Raw genomic sequence first — 5,729 nt, 5'->3', positions numbered from 1 at the left:
CAGTGTGGGTTGTCACCTCATCAATTGTTTTGTAGGGCTCATGTACATATTAGATTTTGAATTTTGGTATTGTATGTAATTAAATGATGTAAATAATTTTGGATTGTATATGAATTATAAATATTATACTTGACTTTATATAAATGAAATACAGTATTTTATTTTCTTGAAAATTGATATGAGTATGAGAAATAATATGATGAATGAATAGATGTAAAGGATATGAATTGTTTTAACGGGTAACATGAAACCCACCATGCACTAATAGAACATAAGGGACTCTGTCTGAGTCTCCATAAAAATGAAATGGGATAAAAAAAATTTTCTACAAGTGAGATAATAAAATTAAATGGACATTAAATTAATAGTGTAAACGATAAAACATGATAGGGTGCTCTGGCACCAAATGTAGCACGCCTTACTCGGTTACACTGTAGAGAGGAGAGGGGTGTTACAGGTCCCAACTCCTAACCTTCTCTTCCTCTGATTAAATGAGCTCTAAAATGTAAATATTATTATTTAAATTAAAAAAAAGCTGAGGTGTCGTGGTGTAGTTGGTTATCACATCAGTCTAACACACTGAAGGTCTCCGGTTCAAGTCCGAGCGATGCCATTTTCTTTATTTTAGTTGTAATTATAATATTTAAGCACCAGAAATCTAGCATGGAGTTGCTCTAAATTAGAGTTGATATCAGCCGAAAAGGAGAATTAATCCAAATTTCTGCCACTCTCGTTTTCCTTCATTTATGGCCTTGGCATATTTTCTTGCCGTCCAAACACCATATATGATATTTACCAAGTGTGTGACCATGAATTTGTTTACTTATTTGATTTTTATCTCAAATTTGTGTAATCAAATATATTTTTAAATGCATGATAGTTGCCCACTTAAACAATATGTTTAATTCCTTAAGTTATACTAAATGCATTTACCATTAATGAGTTTACTTTAGCTTTTTGGGATAATTAATTGCAAGTTCAATGCCTTATTCATTTAACAACTTTGAACTCTCAAGAAAACACCTTAATAAGGACATTAATAATTTAATTTAGGGTGCTAATTAGTGTCTCTAAATGTTTACCGTCACTTTCTTAAACGTTGATAATGTTTACATTGCTATAAGTGTCATCGTCCCATATTTTTACGACACTAGACCTTTGCGTCGGTAACATTAACTTGCCAAATGTTTTTGTTATAAGTATTGCCAAATTGGCAACACACTAGCTCTTTAGCATCACTATGTTAGTTACACTTTACATTCATCGTTACATAAACATACTGACATTTTTACTATAAACGTCATCACATTGGTGACACATAAATTTATTGGCGTTGTTATATGATTTGTAACTGGATGGCTGAATATATGTTGATTTGTGATGGATGATTAATGGGAAATTTGTTGACAAGGGTATGCGAACTTTTTAATACACTCACTCAAGAATATGATTTTCAATACAAAATTCTGAGTTTGTGGTGGTTGCTGATGCATTGATGCTGAAAGTTGAATTTGTTTTGCCCTCAGCTTCATTGAATGAAGTATTCACTTACACAATATATAATATATATAATCGATTAAGTTAAAGCTCATTAAATGGCGTTTGATCTTTATGTAGGCTCTGAAAATCTCAAACTCATATGAACTCCATTTCTAAATTTATTCAATCAGTAATCTACATTATCCAATTTAATCTTATAGTAATTGATTTCGTGTTCTAGTTTTTTAATGCTAATTTTGTAGTAATCAATTTCATTTTGTAATCTCTAGATTGAATATGTTATTTGTTTAAAAACCACTATATATATTATTAATGGATTAGTATGAGTGGTGGTAAAACTATCGAGTGCTTGATCCTTATGAATGGAGAAAATTAATTTTTTGAATTAGCTTTCAATTATGTTAAAAATCTTATTGCTAATGGATTTCAGTGATTAATTAATAACGGATCTATCGCTAACTTATATTTTTGTAATAGATTAACAATAAGTTAGGGACGTCACTGATATATTTTTTAGTGAAAAAATAAAAACTCAATTACTAACTAAATAAAATGCATGGATGATTTTTTTTTTTTTAGTCTGTGCCCCATTATTTAATTAAAAAAGAAAACTTGAGATTTGATTTTTTTTTTTATGAAAAATATTTCATTGTTTTCTTTTTTCTAAAAAAAATATATTTTTTTCTAGAAATTATCATTTTCAAAGTCTAATATATTTTAGTTTTTCTATCTAAAAAGTCTAAATATATTTTATTTTTTGGACACTTTTTCGTTAAAAGAAAAAAAATGAAGGATTTTAGCTATTGACACATATAAAGGGATAATATAAAAATAATAAAAGAGTATATAATAAAATAAAAGGTTAATTTTATAATTTAAGTAAAAAAAAAGGAATGCAAATGTAAAATCAAGAAGTGCTCCTAACTCAAAAAATTTCTCCTTAACACTATGCCTCTTAGCCTCAATTGCCCCCCCTAAGCTGAGCTCAAAAAATCAGCCCATTATACCTTAGTTTATTCAGTCCATTATCAATTTATATTCTTTAAGAGCTAGCTTATTACTCATAAATTATAACCCATTATAAACATTGTTCAGCAGCCCATTAGCCTCTCATAACTTGAGTATAAAGGAAGAAACATCTATCTTGTTGTCAGAAGGACTTGCTGCCAAAGGAAAGAAGAAGATTTTGAAGAAGGTGAACAATCCATGCCCCACCATTCCAACTCTAATGCTCTATGGTTCACAGCCAACTAGAGTAAGTTATTATTCCCTATTTATCTTTCCTCTTGATTTGATATTTTTAGAATTAATACCCATTTTAGTACTCCTCTTGGATTTTTTGATTTCTTGCTATTAACGTTAACACTTAGAACATCCTTTTAAGTAGAACCCAGAAAATAGAAATGATTTTTGATGATTTTTTTAATTGTTTGTACTTATGAGAAATGATCCTTTATTGAAATAGCATTTCCCAGATCATTATTGATAAGGATTTATATAATGGGTAGGGAAGTAGAAAAAAATAATAATAAAAAAAAACTTTTGTCATGGTAAGAGTGGTTTGGGTATATAGTGACATTGCCATTGGATGAAACAATAGAAAGAAGAATTAGAGCATTTTATTAAGGTTATTAGTATTGGACCCAATAGATTTCTTGTTTTAGAGTTTTTTTTTTTTTTCAAGTCATTTTTCTTGCTCCTTGAGATATATATTCACATATTTAAGTATTTGTGCATATATAATTACAAAATATAATGTTAAGATTATATATATATATATATATATATATATATATAAAATATATAAAAGCTATGATGTTAAGATCTTAAAAATAAATTAATAAAATTTGAGAATATTATTTATGTACATATGTAAATATGTGAGCTATGAACTAATAATTTTTTTAAAAAAATTCAGGTTCATAAAATTAACAAGCTAACATCATGGGTAAGAATAAAACTATTGATGCATATTTTATGAAAAAGGGTTTTCAAGATTTAGAAGCTACCATTTCAACTGCAATTGAAAGTGACAACTCATTTAAGGAGAATTCTAGTTCAATTCTTGAACATGAGCCAACTCTTCATGAGAATTCAACTTCTCAAAATCGTCCACCAAAAACTCCTCGAATTGAATTACAAGAAATTGATATCTCATCTTTATAACGTGATCCTGGAAACCGTCCAAATATGTGGGATTATCCTATCAACCATGTCGCAATGGGATTTTGCGGTCGCTCGGACGATCACTCACCGAAGTGGGAAAGAGTGAGGAGTCGCCACCTTAGTTTTGAGGGGAACTAAAGAAAACCATTTGAGAAGATAAATAAAGAATGAAACCACTTCAAGACAGAGATTCTAGGTTCGGGGTCCGTAAACGGGTGGGGAAGGTGTTAGGCACCCCACCTCGTCCCTTAATAAGGGTAGGTAGATTTAATTTTGCGTCCTTTATAAATTAGTTAGAAGGGCTCGGATGGGAATGTTAGTCCTTTTGGTAAAAGGAATGTTTGATTTTTCACTGATTAGGATCACCCAGATACATAAGTAAATGAGACAACCTTAGTGAATTACTTTTGCATGTTAATTTTACTTAAAAAGGAATGTTTTATTTAAAATTTAATTTAGAAGATCGGATAAGAACTCTCCCCCGATCCTCTTTTAGATATTCATTAAAATTTTGGTTGGGGATCGGATAAGGACTCTCTTCCGATCCCTATTAAATATTTATTAGAGATTTTAATTTGGGATCGGATAAGAACTCTCCTCCGACCTCTTTTAAGTATTCATTAAAATTTTAAGCTGAGACCGGATAAGAACTCTCCTCCAATCTCTATTAAGCATTTATTAAAATTTTAAGCTGAGACCGGATAAGAACTCTCCTCCGATCTCTTTTAAGTGTTTATTAAAAATTTTGAGTTGAGACCGGATAAGAACTCTCCTCCGATTTTTTTAAATATTTATTAAAAATTTTGAATTGAGGTAATAAGAACTCTCCTCCGATCTCTTTTAAATATTTATTAAAATTTAAGCTGAGACCGATAAGAACTCTCCTCCGATCTCTTTCGGATTAGCAGGAGCTGGAAGGGGCTTTGCCGATCTCCGAATTTCAATTTCACTACATGTCACAAGAACCTAAAACTAAGGTTTACGCATTCAAAAATGCTGGAGGTTAGGTTTCTTGATACTCTATGACTAAATGGGTAATACTAAACTTGATTTACCGACCTTCCATGTAGTCATTTCACGCATACCTATTAATGTCCGATCTGTTCTGTCTAGTTTATTTTGGTTTTATTCCTCTTCATGGTATCTTGCCGAATTCCCGTTAACGCCACCTAATAGTTTGGCTATTTTCCGACGTGTTATTCAAGCTTTCTCTTGTAAAAGAGGCCCTTAAGTTGCAGATACCTATATTTTGCCCGACCACTTACACGCTACTAGGAGCTAAAAGCTCAGATTCGAAATGACGAAAATTGACGAAATGATGGACCGATCACTAAAGAGATAATTCGAGAGTAACGTTCTTTGAGATTTTTTTTTTTGCTTAGAATAAACTTAGAGTAAACCGCGTACGTAAAGAGAACAAAGAAAGTGCGAAAAGTAAACGCAAATACTTAATAAAACAGTAATATGAACTCTTACCTGTGAGGAGCCAAATATATTGAAATAATCGAGGTGGTAAATAGTGATGAAGATGGCGGATTGATCACCGAGAGTTGATGTCTGTGAGGAGCCAAATGTATTGAAATAACTATGAGGTGGTAAATAGTGATGAAGATGGCGGATTAACCACTGAGAGTTGATGTCTGTCGTGAAACCGAGAGATGATTTAGCTAAAAGGTAACCGGGTAAGAACCAGGTTTGAGCTTGAACAGAAGAAAAGAAAGCAAAGATGACGAGAGTATGACCAGATAATGAACAAACTGGAAATGTAGAGTTCCAGTATTCAAAATCTTTTCCAAGAAAACACTCCTGAAAAACTAGTTTCAAAAGTCTTTTGATCACTACAAAACAATGAGTAACAAATTGAATGAAGTTTGAGTTCCTCCACGATAATAGCGACCTCTTGTCTATATTTTTTGTCCGCCCTGAGCAGCTTTTTCATGCAGTATTTATAGGAATCGGGTGCTCCCCATGAAGGGTCGGGATTTATTTTGAGGAAGATGGAGGGTCAAGATTTTGAAGTACATGATCGGATGTTCAGAATTAAAGAGAATCAAAACGAATGG

General features: G+C 31.5%; 1 non-coding gene across 1 annotated transcript; it reads left to right on the top strand.

The window, feature by feature from the left end:
• The first annotated feature begins 539 nt into the window (after positions 1-539).
• On the top strand, positions 540-613 carry TRNAV-AAC (transfer RNA valine (anticodon AAC)). The gene has a single exon. It is a non-coding gene; the product is annotated as a tRNA-Val (tRNA).
• The last annotated feature ends 5,116 nt before the right edge of the window (positions 614-5,729 follow it).

This window comes from Hevea brasiliensis, chromosome 8 (genome assembly GCF_030052815.1).
Source record: "Hevea brasiliensis isolate MT/VB/25A 57/8 chromosome 8, ASM3005281v1, whole genome shotgun sequence".
NCBI lineage: Eukaryota > Viridiplantae > Streptophyta > Magnoliopsida > Malpighiales > Euphorbiaceae > Hevea > Hevea brasiliensis.
This window is presented reverse-complemented; position numbering and strand designations above follow the sequence as displayed.